This window comes from Cynocephalus volans, chromosome 2 (assembly GCF_027409185.1).
Source record: "Cynocephalus volans isolate mCynVol1 chromosome 2, mCynVol1.pri, whole genome shotgun sequence".
Lineage (NCBI taxonomy): Eukaryota > Metazoa > Chordata > Mammalia > Dermoptera > Cynocephalidae > Cynocephalus > Cynocephalus volans.
The window spans coordinates 119319001-119329178 of NC_084461.1; the positions used below are offsets into that span (position 1 = coordinate 119319001).

Genomic DNA, 10178 nt, shown 5'->3' on the forward strand with positions numbered 1-10178 from the left:
GAAGGCACAAGTCCCACTGGCAGATGCCACTGCCTGCAGCTGCTGCACCCTCCGAGCCCCGTTTAACGTGCTCTGCTGGAGTAGTTGGCCCCTGAAAAGAGAAAGGCTCAGCTTTGCACATTTTATACCATGACATCAATTTTATCAGCCACTTCCATTTAAATGTTACACTGACAATAACTGCTCTTAAGTGCCTTGCCTTTATGCTGCATGATGTAAAAGAAAATGGGATTTCTTGGCTATGTTCTATATACCTGTTTAATAATTGCATTTTTACACTTGAGACTGGGGCTGATAAATTTGCCGAAGCTGTCATAAAAGAAAACTGTGTTACCTGCCCCTAGAATTAATATGTAAAGCCAGATACCTAGGGTCTTTGATGAAACCACCGTTTCTACCTTATAACTGTTTATCTGTGACAGGCAAGAACAGCTTATAGGAGTTAGTCCAGAGTCTAGCCAGGCTGGATAAAAACCGTCTGCACTTCCAAGTCCACTGGGTGGGCCTGTCTTTAGAAAAGAGGGAGAGGTGCTTTTCCTTGCCTGCTGCTCCCCTAGACCCCATCCAAACAGCCACTCAGTCCAGAGGAACTTTCTCCTCCACACCTCTTTTGGGTCCTCTCCTCCCCACCCCACTGTGAATGGGGTCATCACTACCTCAACCAAAGGGTCACAAAACTCTCCTGAAGAAGTCTCCCCACCAATGCTCCACTCTCCTCTACTCTACTTTCTACTCTGTGGGCAGGGCAGTCTTTGTACACACTCATCTGAATTCACCCTGGCCTGGTCCAAAAGCTTTGTGAACCATGTGGCTACCATGGCTTCCAAGATAAAACCAGGACCCTTGGCCTGCTCTGCAATTCCCCAGAAATCTAGGCCCGGCACACCTGTCCCAGGTTTGCCTTGTGCCACCTATGGTCTAAACTTAGACACAGGAAGCCACACGAGGTCCCCCCCAAGTGCTCTACTTCTCTTCTCCCTGCCCCTGTGCCAGGACCTTCTTTACCCCTTATATTTGCTCTCTGCCCTCTGCCAACCCTTCCCTGAGTGCTCAGGTCCAGCTGTTCAACCCACCAGGTGCTTCACCCCACAGCAATGATATGCACAGATCTGTCTCTCCTATCAGACTGCAAGCGGGTGAAGGGCTGCCCCTGATAGTATTCCAAGCACCACCACCAGTAAGTAGCACCACCCAGTAAGCTCTCAAATGTTTACTGAAGGCATTCTGCTCATTCATGCATTCACTTCAGGAACTATGCTGGGCAGATGTGGTCCCTCCTCCCCAGAGCTGGTGGGGAGAGAGACAATAAATAACCTCACTGTCATTTAAATGATCAGTGCAGGGTGCTGGTGCAGGGTGCCTCCACCTGTTCCGGAGCCCCCTCAAAGTCTTCCCTATGGAACGCCTATGCTAAGACCATTGAACCAAATGGGCAGGTCTCCCATTTACTGATAAACTGAGGTCAGGCTCTGTGGTGTGTAGGCCCCTCCAGCTCCAACAGTCCATGGCTCTATAACCAGGGAGGCCACAGGGCTGTGGCACTCAACACTATACTGGGGACATTGTTGGGATATGCCATGGTCTACACCTAACACCTCTATGACCCCAAAAGCATCTCAAATCATTTGCCTGACAAACAGATGGCTGCAAGGGCAGCAGACAGCAGAATTCTAGGCACTCCAGGGCAGCTGTGCCAACAGGCCCAACAGAGTAAGGCGGCTTAAGCCCTGGCTCTGGACAGATGTTTGAGGGGCTCAAGGCCTCTGCCATGAGAACCATGTACTACACCCTGTCAAGGGGCACCAAGTCTTAACTGCTTACTCACTAAGTGCTAGAGAGAGACCCAGAAGAGTCTGAGTTTTTCTGAAACAATTAGTTGGCTCCATTTCTCGCTATAATGAACTCCATTCAAAAAACATTCCCTGCAAACAGGTGCCCGTGCTCACTCTGCAGGAAATGGTATGTGTATATGTGTGTTTGCCTGTGTTTTCAGGGAAAGCTGTCACTGGTTTTCCTGGCAGTCTTTTGCTTTACTACAAATGTGTTTCCCAGACCAACAACCCAATGCCTTTGGACTAAGAGCTTTTGAATCTGAACATCTCCCTTCTTTCAGCAGGGGAGGTCTGTGGTCAGTGATTATTAACAGCAACTGAGGCCCTTTCTAACTGGAGCACAGACTTCAGCTCTGTCCCCCAGAAGACCTTTTGGGTATGTCTGGGACTGTCTCTGCAGGAACTAGACAGTGCTCTCCTCCAGAGGGGGGCCATTAACACCCAGGAACCTGGCAGGTCCTAGACACACTTATTCCTTAAAAGTGATGCTCCTTTGTGCTTCACTCCTGACTCTAGCCAAGAGTCTTCTCATCAATATGCTAGTCACTCCCAGTCTCTATACCAGTGCATTCATGGCTACACAGACTTATAGAGCCCCAGAGCTCTGTCCTGACTGCCTAGGATAAGGGACCACTTACAACCCCATGGGCACCCTGAACTCCTCTGGGTCTCTCAGCCCCATCAGTGGAAACATGCACCAAGCTACCCAAGCAGGAGTCCCCTGGCCCCTACTGCTCTGCCACCCCAGAGCACCCAAGCATTAGCCATGCCCTGCTGAACCTCCTGCAGAAACCTCTCAAGCCTCCTCACTTCTTGTCACCCTTCCTGCCATGAGTCAGCCTCTTCACTTCTCACCTATTCTCGCCAGCACCAGCTTTCTCCATAGTCACCAGAGTCACCTCTGCCTACTCTGATGGTTCCCATCACCTTGAGTTCTCAAGCCAGCCACAAACAGCATCCTTCAACTACTTCCACAGCACTGCTTCCTGCTACCCTGGCCCAGGCTCAGATGTCCTGGGCCACCCAACTTTCTGAGCCTGTCAAGGATAAGGATATCTTTGAACATGCTGTTTCTCCTGCTATGTCCTCTTGTCCACCTGCCAAACTGATGCTTACATGCCCCCTCTGCCATGGAGGCTGCTTAGGCCTGAGCATAGCCTGGAGTTGCTCACTGCTCCGTGTTTCCACAGCATCTATCCTGGAACATGCCATGTGCCTGCCTCCCCAACTCCACTGAACCACAAGCTCCTTGATGCCAGGCACTGTAGTCAAATCATCCTAGGCCCCTGGGTCCCAGGAGAGGTGTGAGAGATCATGGGTCTTCCAGGGCCACCCTGCTGGCAGAAGAACAACTTCACTTCTCATTTTGAGTCAGGCTTCTCTTCAACAAAGCAACCTCAAGTCTTTATCCTGCTAAGGGGGTTGCCTTGCAGAGATTCTGTTCTTTATCCCTCTGCATGTTCCTTCTGCACTTTTAACTACAGCTCTCCAAGCTGCAGTCACAGCTATGAAAGAGTTCTGACCAAGCCATGCAGCCTCATGACATCCAACAACACACGGTAGTTTTTAAAACATCCTTTCGAAAATCACCTCGTAGATGTGCCTTATCCAGATAAACCCAAGAATGTGCCTGGTTCATCCTGTTATTCAGAGGTCTAGGCAGGTGTGGGAAGCTCCACCCAAGTACCAATGCAGGGAAAGAGAGTGGCTCTGAGGCGAGGGGCTATTGAGCATCATGATTAAGTAGTAGAAGTCCAAAGCCAGACTGACCTGATTCTAATTTTGGCTCTGCCACTTATTGGCTGTGTGTCCTTGGGCAAGTGAATTAACCCCTGTGAACCTATTTCCTCATCTGTCATGTGGAGATGATGATAGAAGGGACCTCAAAGGGTTGGTAAGAGAATTGAACCAAAGCACGCAGGTAACAGGTCTGACATTCACTGAGCAAGTGCTCAGTAGTTAACTAAAACAATGATGATGTGTACAAGATGAAAAAAAGCCACCCTCTTGCAGACCAGATCTTATACATTTGTACTGGTGAAGGTATTGCTAGCTGCTGTAAAAGGTAAGTCCCTACAACTTATTTCTCACTCATAAAAGGTCTAAAAGAAGTTTCCATGGTTGGCTGGTGCTTCTCCTCCACACAGTGACTCATAGATACAGACTTCTCCTCCTGTGACTCTGACATCCTCAATATATGATTCACAGGGTGGCCATGGAAGGGAAAAAGACCATGGAAGTTTTCAGGGACCAGGCCTGAGAGTGGGGCACTTCTGACCATAAGCCATCAACTAGAACTTGGTCACTTGGCCACATCTGATTGCAAGAGAGCTAGAGCTAGGTACTCTAGCTTTGTGCAGAAGAAAAGAGGAAACAGTCAGTCTCTGTCACATGACAAACCAATTTGAAATCTGACCTGGAAGCCAGGGTACGAGTGACTAGCCAAAGCCTGCTGGGCCCTGTTTGACCCGTTTCCCACATCCAGCCTGATCTGAGGGATGGACAGTCCTACATAGACAAAGTAGCCTCTTAAGCACTCAGCTTTCTTCAGGGCACTGAAGTTGCTCACAGGAGAACAGCTATACTATCTAGTCAAATAAACAGAGATGTGTCCTTCCTTCCAGGAAGGCACTCTGTTCAGTAAACCAGAAGCCCTCACCCCTGTTGAGGGTCCCATGTGCTTTGAAGACAATGATAGGTCTTTAGGCAACCCTTTGTCCATTCATCCTTGTACATTAGCTTGGCTGCCCTTTTGGCTGTTATCAGCCTAGGAAATGAAGATTCTGTTACTGATCCTCAAGGGATCTCTGTGGTCTTTATCTCTGCAACTCCTCCAACTATAAATCAATCACAATAAACATAACCTTGTTTGCAGAACCTCAAAGCTTAGCCAAAGACAAAACTGTTGGAGAGGGGCTATATGGAGACATGAGCTAGCGGTGAGTGAGAAGCAAGTCTCTGATCACAGGCCCCTTAACAACCAAGATGTGTCTGGGACAATGCAATCTGTCCTCATAGCACAGCGCTAATTAGAAGGCTGGCTAGAAGGATCCTGTGAATAAGATGGGCATAAGAACAGAGGGACAATGGGGGTGAAGAATGGAAGTGCCCTGGAGGTCCTCCCACTCCCTCCTACTCCTCCCCAACAGGCACCCTAACAGGCAGCTCACTACCTTGCAAACCACCTGTATTCTCACCTCCACCCTTTAGCACGTGCAGCTCACTAAGTCTGGAACACCCTCTCCAGCCCTGTGTCTGCAGCAATCCTACCTAGTATTCCTATGCCTTCTCTGGTGATGCAGACCCATCAAGGAGCCCCTTCTTCTGCATTCTTGCTGTGGCTATGCCTCTGTCCCCCAGTCACAGTCTAGTTTGGGGTAGCCCCACGCCCAGATTCCAACCTTGTACACAAGGCCCAGCTGATCTCCAACCCATCTTTCCCTTATTTTCAGCAACCAGACCTCCACAAGCTGAATCACTCCCAGTTCCCTCAGTGGACATGTCTGCTGTAGCCTCTGGGGCCCAGCTAAAAATGCCTATAATCTCCCTCAGCCTGCCCCTTTAATATATTTAATTACTTTCTGGATTGTATGTAAAGTACTCTGCAAATGCAGTTTCCAGCCCTTCCTTCCAACCTGATTGCCACTCTGGATCCAATTTATATATAAATTCCAATACCCCATCCTTAGCACTTGGTACATTACATCATCATTGCTCATTTACTTGTTTGTCTTCATGGGATGGACCAATTTGCTGCTCACCACTGTATCTCCAAGCATGTAGAACCCTGCCTTGTACCTGGTAGACACTCAAGTGCTGGCTGGATTATAGCTGATTAGTTGCCATTTACAGTAAATGAGGTTTCCTTGACAAAGAAGAGAGCAGCATTTCCAAATAGAGCTGTGGCTAGTGGGACACCACTAGGTCAGGAATCTACCCTGGGACCATTCGTGTACATACACCTGGCCAAATCCCTGCAGGAGCCCAGACCCTCAAAATTCAGGGAGCTTGTGGAGGCACCGTGCAGATTCCCCAGAAGGAAACACTCCAATTTTCCTGATAGCTGGGCATGAGTCACACAGAGGCCTTATGACTCTGTGACAATTCTATGGCTCCAGTGACCTCTCCTCTTGCCATAGGACTGGCTCAGTAACACAGAGCAGAGGAAAATACTTACCTTCTTCACATCTGCAAGAGACTAACCCCGGTTAAAGCTGCAGCACAGAAAACCCTTAAAAAATCAGGGTACTCGTGAAACCTCTGTAATGGTGAATCGTGAAGTCTTTTTTATCTAAACAACAAATTCATGCATACTGATTCTGAATGAAATATTTATTAGAACTACTGAGGAGCTACTAGTCAGAAAGCCTTATCTCCAGCTCCTGAGGATGCAGCAATCTGAGCTATCGGCGCTCAAATTGCTGATGATGAGGGAAGACTGCCCCATCCATTCCCTGCAGCAGAATAAGTGCCCATGTATCCACATGCATTTGTCACCTTCCCATCAACTCCAATCATGAAGGCAAGCCTGAGACACTTAATTCTGAAGGATAGGACACTAATCCTGTTTACAGCATTCTTTTCCATTTACTTCTATCACACCAAATGATTAACGGTGTCACTGCTGTCATGTCCCCAGAGGCATGTGAATATACTACACAACCATCACTCACAGAGCTGGGGTTCACAAGCTGCACTCCGATTGGCTTGGAACAGAGACCAGTTGTTGTACTACAGCCAATCAGGAAGAACATCAGTCTCCATTCATAAACCACTACATCATAAAGTGAGCCAGATGATTAAAGAACCTACAGTCCACCCTCAGTGAACCAAGGGATTGCAAACAGAAGAGACAGACCAACTGAGATAGTAAATCCTAAACCATGTGTTTTGTTCCAGCAGATGAATCTTATTCATGTGTTAGGTTTTTGGCGGCAGAAAAAAACAAAACTCAAACCCAAACATAAGTGTCATTCACCACAAGCAGGAAACTGTTTTTGGGAAGCTAAGTCTGGACTGAAATTTCACCTCTGCAAACCCACTCTGTGGTGTGCTTCCTGAGCTGCGCTGAAGGGACCAGCACTACATTTTAATGGCAAGTCACTGTCTGCCTGCTTCACAAGGAAACTTTCCTACATACCTCTTCTCTCTTTTAAAAGTTGTGCCAGACTCTAAGATGACTCCAGTAGAAGGTCATCTAGAGAAAAGTGAAAATGGGAGCTACAGAGGGCAGGACCTGGGCAGTACCAGACTTAGTATCTAGGAGCCACTCAATATATGCTGAACAGATGAAGCATTCCCCAAAAGAACAACAACAACAAAAGCACCCAATCATGTCTCTCTCCTGCTCAGAATCCTTCAGTGGCTTCTTACTGCTCTTAAGACAAAGTATGGTTCTGATTAGGATCCTTTCTGGTTTGGCCCATTTGTCCCTCTTGCCTTACCTGACTCCCCACCAGCATCCAACCATCCTGAGCCTCTGGCAGTTTCCCATATGACCCCTGTTCTTTTCTTATAAGATCTGCACATGTGGCTCCCCAGGCCTCAAACACTTGTCCCCATTTGCCCTCCTTACCCCAGCCAACTCCTACTCGACCTTTCCATTCTAGATTAGGGCTCACTCCTGGCTTGGTTACTGTCCCTGCTAGGGGTTACTATGGCCTCCTGTACTGACCTCATAACAGCCTGTCTTCTCCTAATGTCACCCTCCCCATGGCAGAGACTGAGCATTTCTTGATCATGGCTGTGTTTCCAGTGCCTAAACAGAATTGATTCTAAGGAAATATTTGTTGAAAGACTGCAGACACTGACCTGGCAGGCTTGATCCAAGCAAACAAGCTATACAACTCTGGAATGAAAAGCTGACCCACTCTGGCTCACTCATAAGAGACGAGGTGGGGCCCAATGTACCTCTAAACCTACAGAAGGTGGGAAGGACCTATATGACAGGCATGAGCCCCACTCATTCCTGCCCTTTTCCTGCCCACGTTCCAGGAATGGGGCTCCGAAAAGTTCATCACAAATACTTGGGGTCATTCAAATAAGATCCAGAGGCCACTGCATAAACACCGCTTTGGTTTTTCAGCTTGGGGTTTTCAGTTTATGCTTTTATTTAAATAAATCTCCTTTAAGTGACCTGGGACAGCATTATCTCTGAAGATATTAGAGGCAGGTCCCAGAATACATGTACACCGAGCCTCTCAATGGAGAAGAAATGAGGGGCTCTCCTCAAGTTTTACTGCCTCTAGGACCATAAGAAACAGCAGACTGAGATGGGGCACTTCCTACCCTGGCCCATTTGGCAAAAACCAAGCCAGTGACATGGTTGTGTATTAGACTGTCACATATGAAGTTCCAGACAATTCTCAAAGTTTAATAAAATGTGAGGAATCCCTGCTTCATTTTAAAGGCCCTGTCTCAATTTTCACTTACATATCCTTTCCCCTTCAATGGGTTATCTAGGGATCAGCATTATCAATGGTAACAGGTTGAAATAAAAGAATTGAAGATTTCCTTCTCTCCTTGTAAAACTGTAGGGGAGGGAGGAGGGGAATGTGAAGTCTTAAGAGTTTTTTTGCTGTTGTTTTTAAGAAAAAAAAAAGTTTAACTACTCATCCTCATTGGTCTCTTGCACGATTCAGATGCTGCTGCCCGACATTGGTTAATCGTGTATAAGGGGTATTAATTCCAGTTGCAGCCATGAGGTGCCCTTTTCAGAGCACTTTTCAGACAGCAGACTAGCAACATAAAGGTGGCCTGCAGTAGGTGGATTCCACCTAATTTACAACTTGAGTCTCCCAGTCAAACCTAAGGCTATTCAAAACTCCCCAGCAACCTGGAACAGGGAGCCTTAGAACAAAGCATTTCCCCCTCCAATTTAACGGTAAAACCTCAAACCACGAAGGTGGAAGTAAAGGGGGAAGCTAGCAGGAGTGCCCCTCTAATTGTCTACTTTTAAAGTATGCTCTTTATTGGGTCATTAAAATCTTACAAGGACTTCATGGCAATTGTAATTGTTGAATTCAAGGTCTGTCTCAGATGTCTGTACAGAAGTCTCTTGCTTTCAAACAAGAAAATATTTTCCCTGACATCTTGTCTAAAAGAACTGACCAGCTCCTTGAGTAATCTGTGGTCCCTGCAGGAGTGGGGGTGGGGTGTGCTATCTCGAACACCTGTTGTCAGGTGACAGAGCCAGCAGCATCCTGCGCACTCACCTCCACACTCCACCCCACCCCCAGCGCGTCTCTTCCCTGCTGGCCCTCTCCACCCGGGGAGTCTATGGCCTTCCCCAGTTACCTTAGAAGAAAACAACCTCCCAACCAGAAAGCAAACAAAAGGCCGATCCCAAGCCGAGCCACAGCAACGGGGCTTCCCGTGGGCCCTCTCCAGCCCATCCCTGGACGGCCCCCTGCTCCCGCCCCCGCCTGGCTTCAGTCCCATGAGTATTTCCCTGACTCCCAGCCCTATGATCCCAGCTGATCCTACACCACGGCCCCCTGGGGCTCGAGCCGGACTTATTGTGCCGGGGCGTCAACTCGCGGTCCGGCGGGCGCTTCACCAAGTACAACTCCGCACACAACAGCTCCTGGCGCCCAGGCCCAAGCTGGCCGGCCAGCACTGCGGGGCCTCCTGCGCCCTCGGGCCCGGCCCGCGCGCCCGCCCCGGAACTGTCTCCTTCCCACAGAAGCGCCCAGGCGCGGGCAGAGGATGCGTTTCGAACAGAAGTTGGTTTCCTGGTTTGCTTTTGAACAAAACCAAAGGGAATCCCGCGCGGCCCGGGCAGGGCCCGAGCGCCCGCGAGGCCCGGGTGTGGGCCGCGCCGCGCCCCGCGGCCCGAGCCCAGCCCAGCGCCGCTCCATTGCGCGCCAGGCCGGGAAGCTCCCAGTACCCGCGGTCGGAAGGCGCACGGCGACCGGACCCGTGCGGTGGGCACCCGGCACGCGGGCCCGCGCGGCACTTACGCGGCGGCTCGGCGGCGGCGGCGGCAGCAGCGAGGTGTCTCGGCCTGAGCCCTCTAGGCCGCTCGCGCCTTCTCTCTCCGCGCTCGTCGCTGGCCCGCCCGCCTCCTCGCTTCCCGCCCGCGCGCCCCGCGCTCGCCCCCTCCGCCCGGCTCCGATGCCGAGTGAACTGGAACCAGTCGCCGCGGCCCCGGGGCTCCCACAATGCACAGCGCGCCGCTCGTCACATCCCATCCCGTCCTCGCGCGTCCGGCCACCCCTCCCCGCGCCAGCGGCCGCCCTGGCCTTGACCCCGGCCCGGCGCTCTGCCCCTGGACGCGGGCCGGTCTGTCCCGCGCTGCACCCAGGCCCTGGCGTCTGGCCCTCGGGACCCAACGCCTTGGGCCTT

At 50.2% G+C, this 10178-nt stretch overlaps 1 protein-coding gene across 4 annotated transcripts in view; it reads right to left on the minus strand.

The window, feature by feature from the left end:
* LOC134369204 (core histone macro-H2A.1) overlaps positions 1–9954 on the minus strand; it is a 65683-nt gene extending 55729 nt beyond the window's left edge. For 2 of the 4 annotated variants that reach the window (XM_063085437.1, XM_063085436.1), the window contains exon 1: positions 9794–9954. The gene's annotated coding sequence lies outside the window, so the exon portion shown is untranslated. The remainder of the gene's footprint in view (positions 1–9793) is intronic. The other 2 variants (XM_063085439.1, XM_063085438.1) reach the window with 1 other exon arrangement.
* Positions 9955–10178: the final 224 nt, after the last annotated feature.